Source organism: Pan troglodytes, chromosome 11 (assembly GCF_028858775.2).
Source record: "Pan troglodytes isolate AG18354 chromosome 11, NHGRI_mPanTro3-v2.0_pri, whole genome shotgun sequence".
Taxonomy (NCBI): domain Eukaryota; kingdom Metazoa; phylum Chordata; class Mammalia; order Primates; family Hominidae; genus Pan; species Pan troglodytes.
Genome location: NC_072409.2, coordinates 43503689 through 43518977, shown reverse-complemented (window position 1 = coordinate 43518977; position 15289 = coordinate 43503689). Strand labels below are relative to the sequence as shown.

The following is a 15289-nucleotide window of genomic DNA, read 5'->3' as shown; positions in this document are numbered from 1 at the left end:
AAATGCTGCAATCACAGAATTGAGAATACTTGATAAGACAGTATGCAGGAGGCTTTATGTCACTGTAGTCACGATGTGCTTTTAGCACAGAGAAATCCAGCTGGTTTTATAGGGGAATGACTAGTAGACTTCTTATAGCACATATTATGCAGTATTATCAATATAATTTTAAGGCCTATTAAGATACTCAATCTCAGTGGTGTCTAGAAGAATTCTACATTTAATGGTCAGTGAAGAAAACTGAAACTGATTATTTTGCAAATTTCAGAGAAAGTATATTTTTCAAATTATATGAACTACGATATGTTTGCTTCTTTTATATCTATAATAGCAGTTGCCATAATGTGGTATACTATTTGGGCTGCTAATAATTTTGCTGTCATTTTTGTCCAGTAGTTAAACTTATATTTTCTAAGTGACTAAACATCTTGTCAAGGATCCTTAAAGACATGTGGAATAGGTTCTGTGGCCTCACTTGAGGCAGCACCCAAAATGCCTGAGTCATCACAGTTACTTCCGTTCATCCAAGCACCTGGCCCCCTCCATAGGCTCTTCAAATTGCTCTACTGCTCAGCAGAATCACAAGACAGGGAGAGGGTTTATTAAAATCTTTTCATTTTTAGCTTAATTTCCTTTATTTTTGGCATCTAAGGCTTTGTGCTCAAATGAGTTTGCTGGGGTTGCCATAACTTAAGTACCACAGACTGGGTGGCTTAAACAACAGAGATGTTTTTCCTCACAGTTCTGGAGGCTGGAGGTCCAAGACCAAGGTGCCAACAGGGTTGGTTTCTGGTGAGGCCTCTCTCCTCGGCTTGCAGACGGCCACCTTCTCATCATGTCCTCATGTAGTCTTTGCTCTGTATGCGTGCACATGTCTGTCCTTACCTGCTCTTTTTATAAGGACACCAGTTATATTGGGTTAGGGCCCACCAATATGACCTAATTTTACCTTAATTTCCTCCCTAAAGGCCGTAACTCCAATACAGTTGCATTGTGAGTTGTACTGGGGTTTAGGAATTGAATATATGAATTTGGTGGGACACAATTTAGCCATTCCTATTTACCTTATTCACAGTACGTCTCTCACTAGTTCCGCATTCTAGTGAATCCCTTCAGAATGGCCAATAAAAATTACTCAGCGCAACCTCACTGCATTTTATTCCCCTATGGATGAATATGCTTTGGGTACATGTTTTGGTCCCAAATGATGTTAGTATCTAGTGAGTGCACAAGAATTAAAAATCATGTCTTCATGGCATGAGAGAGAAATAAATGTGGGAAGGGTCCATTCCCTCAGAAAGTGGTAATAGCTGAAGGTCTGTGCTGCGTGTTGTGTAACATTGGGGCATCTGATTTGACACTGTCCAAATATATTGACCTCTTTACAGCACAAGCCATCACAATGAAATGAGAAACATTTTCCTCTGGTGCCCCCAAATGAAAGCTGTGTGCTTCCTTCATTTCTGTCTTTCAAAACCTGATTTCCAGAACGAGTTTGAATCTCATTCACAGTAGTCTAAGACTAGACTTCAAGTGAATAACAAGAATTAAAAATGTTTCCTCTCTCTTGAAGATTTCCTTTGTAAGTGTCAGAGCTTAGAGCTTAGGCTTCTACGGTAGAACTGTCAAGCATCCAGACCAGATGGATGATATTTGCAAGAGGAAGCTTCTTCCAGGATCTGAAATCAGACCTCTGAGTCCAGTCCTTTCCTATCCTTCTTCCCATGAGTAGAGCCCACACATAGGTTCTTGATGAGAGACTGTGGATGATTCAAAGATGAGAGAAATACAGGCTTTGCCTTCAAGATGCTTAATAATTCAATAGGAAAAATAGATACATAAATAACTGACGTAAGGCAGAAAGCAATAAGTAGTGGAAAGCTTAGTGTTCAGAAGAAAGGCCATTTTGATTTGTGGAAGCAGAGACAGTTTAAGTACCATTTGAAGCCAATCTTGAAGGACAGGCAGGTAGAGCATGGGCAGGTGGAGATTGTGGAGAAGGCCCTTACGGGCAGGGAGTGTGACATAACCAAGGTGTGCTGCTGGAAATCTCAGTGTCCCTGTTTGAACAGCATCAGGCAGAGTCAAATCTCAGTGCTGGGAAGCTGATTAACTAGTGTCACAACTATGATGAAGGTTCAGCGGGTAGCATCCCAGCCCCAGTGAAATCAAGGTGGCGTCCTCAGCTGGAAGGATGGGGGCAAGAATCCTTCCCATTCAGCCTCCTTCTCATTCTCAGGTCCCTCCCAGCCCCTGCAACAATCTAACCAAGGTTGTTCTGCTCCTGAATAATAGAGGGATGAATGCATTTTAAATACTGATAAAATATACTGGGTGAACGCATTTTGATTGTGATTTGGGGTTGTAATCTTTTCCCTTTCTGTTTTTCTTGTTGGGGACATGTTTAATTCTTGCTTGTTTTACATAGAGGGCAGGATCTGTGAGGGGGAATGGTTAGTGGGGCAGGACCCAGCCAGATTACACAGGGACTTGAATGTGATGCTAGAGAGTTCCTACAGATTGAGTAGCCACTGATGCTTGTGCAAGGAGTGACAGGACTTGAGCAGCATGTTTAGATAAACTTGGTCAGGTGGGTCAGCAGCCTTGCCTGGAAAGACAGCTCCCTGGGTAAAAAGCCATGCTTTTCCCCTCTGTGCAGGGAAGAGGTAGTCTAGTGGAGGGTGTGGAACAGCTAGACTGACTTTAGCTCCTTGGTTTCTGACTGAACTTTCAGGTCCAGAAGCTCTTCATTTACATGGATACTTCTAAAAACAGCATTAAGTATCTAGATAACCAATGGTGTCTGTCTATCCAGAGAGGACATGCAGTGGGCTGAGGAACGCCTATATCCATGGGAATGAGAAGGAAGCCACAAGAAACAAGCACAGATCAATGTGATGCAGCTGATGCACCCAAATCCTACTCACGACGGGGAAGGACGTTGGGAAGTCGGCAGGGAGAGTCGATTGCCCACAGCTTTCACAACCTCGGATTAGACGTACATTTTTTCAGTGAGCACAGAGGAAGGCATATGAGGATGGCTTTCTCATTAGGGATAAAGGGCATTTGAGACATTTTTCCTGTAAAAAGAATAAGAATTCTGAACTGGCTCAGATGCAAACAGACACATTGAAAGTATGACACTGTAGAGAGAAAGCTAATATTTGCTAGGTGTATGAAGGATAACCCAGTCCTGCCTTCGAACATCGAAGGATAACCAGAAGGAAAAGGAAGCAGAGGCCACTAGCATTTAAAAAATGCAGCTAATGGAGACAGTTGGTAGTGGCCCATGTACGTGTGGGTTTTAATAATAGGATCAAGCTGGGTTCTTGCTGGAAGTCTAGCTCTGCAGGCTTGAGTTGAAGGCGCTCAGGGAGACCTGGTCATCAGAATCATGTAGGAGGCGGATTAAAACTGCAGATCCCGGAGCCAGCCCAAACCTGCTACTGAGTCAGCATCTCCATAGGTACGGCTGGAACTGGTCAACATAATCCGTAATTATCTCATATTCTGAAATATATTCTATCAAAATAAGTTTCTTTTCTTTTCTTTTTTTTTTTTTTTTTTTAGACAAAGTCTCGGTCTGTCGCCCAGGCTGAAGTGCAGTGGCGCAATCTCGACTCACTGCAATCTCCGCCTCCTGGGTTCAAGCAATTCTCCTGCCTCAGCTGGGGCAAACTCTCAGGTAGCTGGGATTACAGGTGCACGACACCACACTCAGCTAATTTTTGTATTTTTTGTTTGTTTGTTTGTTTGTTTTGAGACAGAGTCTTGCTCTGTCACCCAGGCTGGAGTGCAGTGGCATGATCTCTGCTCACTGCAAGCTCCGCCTCCCGGGTTCATGCCGTTCTCCCACCTCAGCCTCCCGAGTAGCTGAGACTACAGGTGCCCGCCACCTCATCTGGCTAATTATTTTGTATTTTTAGTAGAGACGGGGTTTCACTGTGTTAGTGAGGATGGTCTTGATCTCCTGACCTCGTGATCCGCCCACCTCGGCCTCCCAAAGTGCTGGGATTACAGGTGTGGGCCACCGCGCCCAGCTAATTTTTGTATTTTTAGTAGAGACGGGCTTTCACCATGTTGGCCAGGATGGTCTCAATTTCCTAACCTCGTGATCTGCCTTCCTTGGCCTCCCAAGGTGCTGGGATTACAGGCATGAGCCACTGTGCCTGGCCAAGAAGTTTCTTTTCTAAGTACAACCTAAACCCTTAGAATCCTTCATTTTTATACCCTTCCTGAGTAACCCAAACTTTTTTTTTTTTTTTTTTGAGACAGAGTCTTGCTGTCTTGCCCATGATCTCAGCTCACTGCAACCTCCACCTCCACGAATCAAGCGATTCTCCTGCCTCAGCCTCCTGAGTAGCTGGGATTACAGACACTAGCCACCATACTCGGCTAATTTTTGTATTTTTATAGCGACAGGGTTTCACCATATTGGCCAGGCTGGTCTCAAACTCCTGACCTTGTGATCCGCCCGCCTCGGCCTCCCAAAGTGCTGGGATTACAGGCATGAGCCACTGCGCCCGGCCAAGTAACCCAAACATTTGGCTTTGTGGTTTAGTTTATTAGTTCAAGCAGTTTGCCAAACATTGCGCTGGGTGGTTTGCATATAAAGCCGAAAGGGCACAGACCCTGCCCATGAGCTTATGGTTTGTGGAAGCATCTGCAAACCAACCTTTGCCCAACAGGTCTCCACCCCAGAGTTTGAGACCTGCGAAGAACTGTAGAGGTTGATGTCTTGTGTTTGCCATGTTCCGCTGGGAGGCTAAATCTGTAAGAAAACAAATACACTTGGAGGGAGGAGACTGCCCTTAAGCCCCACTCAATCACAAGTCAGCTGGCCCATTGTGCAAAGGAGCCAGCATGACTGTCCTCAAGGTGTAGTCTGGTGAGCCATATTTGGACACATGGGCAGTACCCGTCTTTCAGGCTTTCAAGTATTGGCCCACAGAAAGAGTCACTGAAGGAAGGACTACTGCATCCCTAATAATGAGCGGACCTGTAATAGGATTTCACTGCAGTGCTGCCTTATTTTGTAGAGAAACCTTTTTAGAAAGAAAGAGCAATGCAAACTCAAAGAACTAGGACAAAGATAGCAGCTCTAGAGTGTAAACCTTGTATCAATAGAAAAATAACTGATTCTGCTTTTTAAGAAAAACTGCCCCCATTTTTTCTTTTATTAGGCTAAAGACATACTCTGGTAGACTCTTCGTCAAAAGCAGATTATTTTATTTAATTTAATTAATTAATTAATTTCTGAGGTGGAGTTTCACTGTCGCCCAGGCTGGAGTGCACTGGCGTGATCTCGGCTCACTGCAACCTCCTCCTCCTCCTAGGTTCAAGCCATTCTCCTGCCTCAGCCTCCCAAGTAGCTGGGACTACAGGTCTGTGCCACCATGCCTGGCTAATTTTTTGTATTTTTAGTAGAGACAGGGTTTCACCATGTTGGCCAGGCTGGTCTCGAACTCCTGACCTCAGGTGATCCTCCTGCCTCAGCCCCCCAAAGTGCTGGGATTACAGGCATGAGCCACCGCGCCTGGCCAAAAGCAGATTATTTTATATTGACATTGCACTCTTCCCACACCTGGAGGGTAAAGCCCGGCAAAGCAGTAGTTGAGTGAGTTGTGCACATGGCTGCATACACAAGCATGACCCCTTGGCTGTTTGACATCGCACAGCATCATGGCACATGCTGATAGAAGATCAACACCCAGGGCTTTTTAGGCTGCTGCCCCCACTGTGGCCCTGCACAATGCTCACAGTGGCTTGTCCCAGCTCTTGCAGCCAGAGCACCCTGCTGACCGGGAAAGCCATCAGGAGCACCTGGCTACTTTTACAGTCAGAGCTTTTTTTCCTTCTCTTTTGTGGAAGCCATTATGTGGTACCAAATAGGTATACATTTAATACCTGCATGGTATTTCTCCTGTGTGGCCTCTGCTGCTTCATGGTTAAATATTAGTTTTTTCTGGTATTGTGCAACTTTGAGCTTGCTGTAGAATCACAGGCTACAGATGAGTCTTAGAGTGCAGTGCGTCTTCTTCTCACCGGGGGAGCGGAGCCCCAGGAGAAGTGTAGTATCTGCCCAAGCTCGCAGCACTAGTTAGTGGCAGAGCTATGGCTTGAGTACAGGATTCTAAGTCTTCAGCCCATCAGACTAAAGCATTTTGTAATTTGGGTCCCATCTTTGCCTTAGTTTCTACGAAGACCTATGAGTAGATAATAAAGGAGTATGGCAGAGGGTCCTGAGAAGTGATGATTTTTCATTAATGACTCCTCTTTTTCTTGAAGCTGTTTGTTCCTTTTCTTTCCCAGATGCAGGATGTGGACCTCACTTTGCAGAGCTTTTCACAAATATGTGTCGTGGATATACATGCCCCTCTTCCACTAGATATTTCTAAACGGTAGCCCTATGTATCTAGATGGAATATTTTGCATAGGAAATACTGGGCTCCATTGCATCAAAAAGCTGGTATATATTTTGGTGTGAGTGAATGTGATTGTATATAGAGATTAGTTTAGGTCTTTGCATTTGGAAAGATACAGCCATTCCTCACTTGAGATGGAAACTAAATTACATAATACCAGGCCACCCAAACAAACAAACGAATGGGAAAAAGTAAATGGTTAAACAAAAAGTGTATCTTGATGTACATTTTTCATATCCTCTTATTTGCTTTCACAAGCACACTTCCAACCAGAGTCCCTGTCTTTTGCCCTGAAGCTGACCCAGAGCAGAAGACTGTCAGAGAGCACAAAGGTGGTGGCCAGCCAACAAGTGTATCACAGGTCAGGGTAACTGTCAATGATTGTTGAACTGCACAGATCCCAGAGTGTGTTTAAAAAGGCCAGCGTTCTTGTCACACATCTCTGGATGGCAGCTGTCTACTTTTCACTGGTGCTTGGTAAGGAGTCTGTTGCAATCATTCAGCAAAAGACCCTGTTCTTCCAGGTCAGTCCTCCAGCTTGGGCCTTTACGACCCCAGTATTTTCTGCTTCTGATCCTGTCGAGTTACAGCCACCACCGTCACACTGTAAGTGGGCTCCAAACAGTTTGGTGCATAACATGCAAGACAGCATTACTTTAAAGTTAATCAACAAGATTGGAGGCTGGGTAGAGGAGGAAAGTCGGTTTGTTATGTCCAAATCCATGTTTTTTTCACAGAGTTCTTTATTGTGAAATTTTGTTCAGCAAGGCTAGTCCTATAGTGGATGAAGACGTCAGTGAATCCATTAAATACCAGCTTTGGAGTCAGCTCTACCACCTCGAAGCCGTGTAGCAGTGGGCGAGCCACTTGCCCTCTCTGAGGCTCACTGCCTCTTTGGGGGTAAGGGGAGCTGGCCTGGGTGAAGGCACTCTGGGCTGCGTCCGGTGCCGTGCTGAGGCCTGCAATGCAGGTGTACCTGGTCGCATCTGAGAGGAGAAAAGTTGGGATTTACTTTCGTGTGTCTTTCCTTCTGTCCTTGGAACCTGTAGAATTGCCCTCAGACTTAAAAGTTGCCCTTAGCTTGGACTGGTATTGGGAGAGTTTTTTAAATATACTTTGTCTTGTATGGTGTTTTACAAAGTTACACTATCTGGGAACCCTGTTTCTTCATTTCTTTTCTTTTCCAGTGGAAAATTGCTATTTGAGAGATGATTGAGAGAACTGAGTAATAATCAATCTACAAAAGCATTTATGCTGCCTGACCACTGAAGAATAGGCATTTGCTTCTAGTTGAAATCAATTATTCATAGAGATTAACCTGTTTGATCAGGAGATGAAAAAATTTTTGCTGGCCTTTTTAGTCTTAAAATTCCTACGGGTCAGTAGTAACTGCAGGTCAGTTTTACCTTAGACAGGGACAATTATTATTTCTAAGATACATTTTGAGACATAGAGATAAAATATTTATGCCCGTTGCCTAAATAACCTTGGGGGAAAAGTCCAGTGAGTCCAGTTTGCCTTTTGGAGGAGGGGAAGCCATTGTTGCCCAATGCTCTAGAAAGAGCACTTCGTGTTTTATGCTGCTTTTTATCTCAATCATTCAAGTATTTGCTGCTTTTTAAAAAAACAAACAGAACCAGTAATGAAATGTGTGTGAGAAATTGCTACAGTGATCGCTGCATATTTTATAGCAAAACGTTGCAGTATTTCTTATATTGAGAAAGTAGAACCTATTTGGGGTTGAAATGATCAAACCCAGATGCTTTCCTAAAATTATATTTTTGGTGCATTTATATGTCTGTTACAAAGTGTGCTACATGCTAAAAATATTTTCCTTTGTAGGCCGAGGGGAGTTTCAAACCGCATTGAGAGACATGTAGATCAGATGGTTTTCTGTAAGAGTGTTACCAGCATCCTGGTTGTTATTAGCCTTGACTTTGCAATATGACATTATTTATGCCAGAAGACTTCACAATTCAGTTCTTCTTTAATTTCAGCAACTTTATTGGCACGAACATGCATGGAAGGGAGGCCAAAGTCAATACATCAGAATTTGGGACTCAGACTCCAGGGCAACAAGCAATAATGGGATTCAGCTGGAGATAACCCCTCCACTCCTGGGGTCTGTTTCCCTGGGACGGAGAAGCTGCCTCCCACGTCAGGCAGCGTCTCTTGCCTTTTGTCCAAGCGCTTCCTCTTGTTTTTCTCTGGTGTCTCCCTTCTTCTCCCGAGCCACGCATGCTGCCACTTTTCACATTCCATGCAGCCAGGTAGAGACACACTTCTCCTTAAGATGCTTCTGGATTCTGTTTATTGCAAAGGCAGTTGCTCTACAATTCTCTCTGGTTATTCCTCTTCAAATTGTATTTCCTAGTCACTGTCATTGGTTTTATAATTGAGAGACATCTGCCTGGGTTTTGCATAAATGCCTCTAGTCAATTAAGCTGTAAATGGGTAAATCTAAGAATATGTAGATTGTCTAACTCTCTATAGAATTGTAGTTTTTAACTTAATCCTTCCCTTCCCTCCTTCCCCTCACCTCCCTGCCTCCAGTTGACTAGAGTATCCTATTTTATATTTAGAACATCCAGAATGAACAGAAAAGGCTATATACTAAGTGCATTATACATAATAGCTATTTATTTCTCCTAGTCACAACTCCGTAAGACAGACATTGTTATTATACCCATTTTATAGATGAAGAAACTGAAAACCAAATCTGTCTGACTTAAAAGCCTTCATCCTTAATTATTATACTGGTTTTAAATGCATGTAGCTCCGGTTAGGATTATAGCTATTTTTGCATCTAGCACCTGACCATGGTGGTATCTTCAGAGAGCAATGTAGAAATATCAGATTTCAGGCTGGGCATGGTGGCTCATGCCTGTAATCCCAGCACTTTGGGAGGCCGAGGTGGGTGGATCACCTGAGGTCAGGAGTTCGAGAACAGCCTGACCAACATGGTGAAACCTCGTCTCTACTAAAAATACAAAATTAGCCGGGTGTGGTGGTGTACACCTGTAATCCCAGCTACTCGGGAGGCTGAGGCAGGAGAATTGTTTGATCGCAGGAGGTGGAGGTTGCAATGATCTCAGGATCATGCCACTGCACTCTATCCCAGGCAACAGAGTGAAACTCCATCTCAAAAACAGAAAAAAAGAAGTATCAAATTTCACTTTGTGATATTCTTGTAATAACAGTCAGCTTACTGTTTTGAATGAGACAGGACCAGAAATGGAATTATCTCCTTTATAATAAGACACATGAGAAACAGAACTTGGTTTCTCATGTCCATTGGTTGTCATTGGAAGGGATACACACTTGTTTGTAGTAGCTCAGATGTGTTGTGTCTTTGCAGGCTCCGTACAAGGGCATTGAGCCTGTGTGCTTGTCAGGCCAGGCTTTTTATTATGACGTCACAACTCAGTTATTTTGATACCTTTGAAAATTTACTTAGGTTCAAAATACCAGATAGACTTTTGTTTCTGAGGGGAAAGAGGAAGGGATTTGCATTTACTGGTCTATTTTGTGCCTTTTACCATGTGCACCATCTCATTTTATCCTCACCACAGCATTATCTCTGTTTCATAGCTCAGAGAGGTTGTGTGACATGCACGTCCAAGGCCACAGAGCTTCTTGGTGGCAATGACAGAGAGTGCCTTGTCTAAATTCCCAGCTGTGGATTTCCTATGACACCATGGCTTTGTACTGAAACAGTTAAGTCACATTTACAGGGTGACATGTAAAAACAGCAACAGCATATTTGGTTGTCCCTTATCATGATTTCCAGTATCCTTGAAACTCAGAGATCAAGGCAGTGATGGTAAGAAATGCTCCCATAGAAGGCAAAACAGGCCATAATATTTACATAATAAATTGAAACCCATAATTATAAAAGCATTCAGAAACTACTAGAAGATAGATTTAATAAGATTCTAACATACCTAATATAAATCTGAATATAAATTAACTGGGTAGGTTCTTAAATCCTGCATATTAGGAGGTGTCTAATAAAGCTCTAATGTTCTTTGTGGTTCTTTTCCAACTATCATACTGGTGAGCACAAAAGCTGTGTTATGTACAGAATGGCTGGGTTTATCCCTAGTAGAAAGAAGTTATGTTTGGTATCTAAAGAACAATGAGAGTTTGCTGCTTGGCTGATCAGTGCTGGATCAAGTTCACATTCCCCGGCTCCCACTCTCCATCTCCACATGCAGGGGGTGGAAGCAGAATACAGGGAGGGGAGGACAGGTCCTTTTTCACGGAGAGACGTGAGCCTGGGCTTTCCTTATATGGACACAGCTCGGCCTGTGTAGCATTAAACACTGATTTCATCCACCGCTGGAGAAAACATCCTACAAAAAGTGAAGAGATTAGCAGCCAATTAATTCTGGCCCTTCCCATTGTTTTCCTGGAACACCTCCTTGTATGGCACTGAATGTTTGGTGAACAAACATTCTGGAAAATAGCTTTCTCTCATATCTTATTTATATTTGGAACAGCCACGCCACCCCCCACATGTGGTGGATTTTACTTGCCTCTGTGTGTGTGTGTGTGTGTGTGTGTGTGTGTGTGTGTGTGTGATTTTACTTCTTCATCAAGGGATGGATGAATCAGGCCCATTCCTCTTGTTGCAAATTGTGACTTCATTGGTTTTCTTTTGGAGGATATATAAGAAGCCACACAGTCTGAGTGCCAAGCTTTTTAAAACTCGACCTGCCAGGGCCACAGACTCCCATCACGTCCCCTCCTTCAGAGGCACTGTGGAGCATCCACATGTCCATGTGCCCACACTTCCAGATACCACACCTGCTCTATCTTAGGAAATAACGGGAAAGTACCTAGACATGGTTGTTTGCTTTTCAAGCTGGTGAAATATCAACATCTGATATTTTTGTGTTTTTCAATAGTAACTAATCCCTTTTTGTAAGGCATTTTGTCAGAATAATTTTCCTATAGCAGCAATATATGTGTGTGTGTTTTCTAAACAATAGAGCCCATGTGGTTAGAGCACAGTGCTCAAGACTGGAGGAAGTCAGCATGGGTTGCTTCCTGAATGGAACAATACCTTTTGCACACAGCAAAGGGTCTTTTCCATTGGTGCACACTGTCCCCTAATTCTAGCCAGCAATCTTCCAAATGCAGATGTTCATTTCAAGGGAATGGATGGCAGCCATCAGCATAATTAGAACATCATCTACAGATGATGAGTTGGAAATACCACCTTCATGTTTACAGTATTGCAGGTCAGCACTAAGATTGGGTTCCTAAAGATAAGGATGTATGCACTTTTCGCTAAGGACCCAGAACTGTATTAGCTTTAGAGAAAAAAAGTCAGATATCTGCCCATTGTTGCCTCCCTTCTGGGTAGAATGTTGAAATCTTCCACTTCTTTTTAGTTCTTTTTGTGTGTATGCTTAACTCATCTTGCCCAAAATTTTATCCCTTGGTGTAAGCTGCAGGAAGTGACTCCTGGTTTGGACCACCAGCCCATCCTGCCCAACATTGTGTCTGCCATCTGCCAAATTGGACTTACTGTAGTAAAGCATAGTGAGTGGCTATCATCTGTGGCACTGACTTTGAAATTTAGATGTCTCCCAAGCATCTGGAATTTTTTCCATAGTAACCTATTTGAGATGGGGCATCATTAAAATTATCTAAGGCAGTTGTTCTCAATGCTACCTGCACATTGGAATCCTGAGGGGTGGAGGTGCTTCAGAAATGACTGATGTCTGGGTCCCACTCTCAGAGATGTGAACCTAAGTGGTCACCTGGGCATTGAGATTTGTAAAACACCTTCTGGTGACTCTAATAAGCACTCGAGAGTAGAAACCACTGATCTAAAGGCACCCTTACATCATTTTATATTTCACCTGTGAAATTTTGTTTTTTTTGAAACACAGTCTTGCTCTATTACCCAGGCTGGAGTGCGGTGGCACAACAGTGGCTCACTGGAGCCTCAAACTCCAGGGCTCAAGCGATACTTCTGCCTCAGCCTCCTGAGTACCTGGGACTAGAGGCATACGCCACCGTGCCCAGCTAATTTTTTATTTTCATTTTTTGTAGAGATGGGATCTCACTATGTTGCCCAGGCTGGTCTTGAACTCCTGGCCTCAAGTGATCCTCCCACCTCAGCCTCCCGAAGTGCTAGCATTACAGGCATGAGCCACCACACACAGCTGAAAACTCTTTAAGGTTATAATGTCCATGAATATCAAGCCCTGTAAATAACTGCAGTCGTAACAGGCATTGAAGGGAATATAATAATGTCTGCTTTTTAGAATGTATTTTTCAGTAGACTTTTATGGTATGGAATTATATTTTCCATATAATTTGTCATCTGGGGTTGATCTAATCCATATAATGAACAAATATGTTAAAGTGAGACAGTCACACTAGATGTTCCGTAAGTACTCACGCTGGAGTAGAAAGAGTATTCCATTTCCAACCAGGAGACCTAGGGGCCAAGCGATATGAAATCCCCTGAGACTCAGTTTTTCCATCTTTCAGATGGGACTGTGTGAGGAACGAGCAGAACAGTCTGTATATGGAAGCATTTTGTAAAGCCTTCAGTTCTGTAGGTAATTGCCACTCTTCTTCTCTCTAGCAGTCTAAGGTCCTGTGCTCTCTGGTAGGGGTGCTTCAATACTTTTTTTGTCTTAAAGTCACTTCCCTCCAGCTTCTGGTAATGTTGTATTGCTTCTTAATTCTAGTCATTTAGAAGTTGATAAATAACAACTGCTTCTTGTTCTAAGCAAATTACATGTCATTTGATCAGAACTTTATGAGGAAGGAGGCTTAGAGGGGCCACACAGCTACTAGGCAAGCCGGCTGTGTGCTCCTTACACCTTGCTGTATTACTGCGTTGTCACAGGAGTTTCCTGAGGACAGGGACAACATCTTACTCATCTTTGCATTCACGAAATCTAGTGCTCTGTTTCACAGTAGGCATTTAATATGTCTTTTATGTGAATAACCTGTCCATATGTTCAACTTACATTATTCTCTCCATAATCTAAGCCCCTTTCTTCTGGTTTTGATACCAGGAAGTAAAATATTTGGTTGGTTAGCCTTTTTGTAATAGTCCTGTATAGTATTACGTTTATTTGATGATGTCTGTATAGTATTATATCTGCATAGTATTATATATTTTGACAGTTCTTTTCATAGAATTTTATAAGTAGGGTTATAAGTTAAGAACAGTCATACATCCTTAACTCCTGTACTTTACTTCTAAACTTTGTTAATGGAGATAAATCTTAGAACCATAAGATTTTCCCAGCTCCTCCCTTCTCCCATCCAAAGAGAAAAAGGAAATTAAAAAAAAACAAAAAACCCCAAAAAACCCAGAATACTTTATTGAGTTATACTCTTCCCTGTCCAAAATGGAGTGAAGGCAGCTTCCAAAACAGGTAAATATAACATGATAGAAATAAAACAAGAAAAATGAAGCAACATGAAAATAATGGTAGAAAAAAAAGGATGGGGCCAGGAATTAAATTAGCACATAATATGCACACCCTGAAGTTCCTATGCCTGGTTAAACAGGGTCACAGAACTCCAAGCTTTCTAGAAGAGGGAAAAGGGATAAATTTCAATATTCAAGAGGTAAAAACAAAAAAGCTGCCTAAGTCCGACTATTCCTGATGCTGATACCAGGAAGAAGATTGTCCTATGGCTCCTCACAGAAAATTACTATCTAATGGAATAAACAACCCTCTAAATCCATCCTTCCGGTAAACATTGTGATGGATTTTATGGGGCTGTTTCTTATAATGCACCTCAATAAATGTTGATGGCTTCTTACCAGAACTTAATGCGATAACAGGACTTTCACAGAGTGCCCATAAGACCAAGTCCAGGGCCAGCTTTAAAAGTGGTCTGGCTTATTCCAAGAAGGGATTTTAGAGTATCCAGACTACAAGTTTAGGTACAGAAGAATCTGTGAACATCCTGACAATTGGGGTGTGTGTGTGTGTGCATGCATGTGTGTGTGCTGTAGGTGTATTTTTTTCTAAGGAGCTGATAGCACCATTAGCCTTCATTAGAATCTCAGGGGGGGTCAAGAAATGGAAGAACTAAGCATTGTACATGTTCCCTCAGTTGATCTCTGTAAACGTTTTTAGCAGCAGTGAGCTCAGGTTATGGTTACTGAGAGAAAGAAGGTCTGTTAGCCGGTTCGCTGCAGAACCATAGCCTCAGCAATCCACTACGCCAAGCATGAAACTGACTTCCTTTTTTGAAAATTATGCTTTGTAAGGACTTCCACTAAGAGGTCCGTTTGGCAGGGCCAAAATCCTACTAAAAAAAAACAACGACAACAACAACTAGGTGTTTATTTAAGAGAGAGACAAAATGGGCAAATAAAAATAATACAAATAACAGGTAAAAACAAACCAGCTGATCAAGTCCAACTATTCCTGATGCTGACGCCAGGGAGAAGACTGTCCTGTGGCTCCTCATAGAAAATTACTATCTAATGGAATAAACAACCCTCTAAACATCCTTTATGTAGCATCTTTTATATTTTTTGGATTAATTTATAATTTTTCTAAAATCATCCAAAAATATTACATAAAGGATGTTACATTTAAAAATAATAGACGGCCGGTCACGGTGGCTCACGTCTGTAATCTCAGCACTTTGGGAGGCCAAGGTGGGTGGATCACCTGAGATCAGAAGTTTGAGACCAGCCTGGCCAACATGGTGAAACCCTGTCTCTACTAAAAGTATAAAAATTAGCTGGACGTGGTGGCAGGCGCCTGTAATCCCAGCTACTGGGGAGGCTGAGGCAGGAGAATCGCTTGAGCCTGGGAGGCGGAGGTTGCAGTGAGCCAAGATTGCACCATTGCACTCCAGCCTAG

The 15289-nt window shown here is 42.7% G+C and overlaps 1 protein-coding gene across 19 annotated transcripts in view; it reads left to right on the top strand.

The window, feature by feature from the left end:
* Window positions 1-15289, top strand: part of AOPEP (aminopeptidase O (putative)) — a 428322-nt gene that overhangs the window by 260279 nt on the left and 152754 nt on the right. The gene's annotated exons all lie outside the window — the stretch shown is intronic.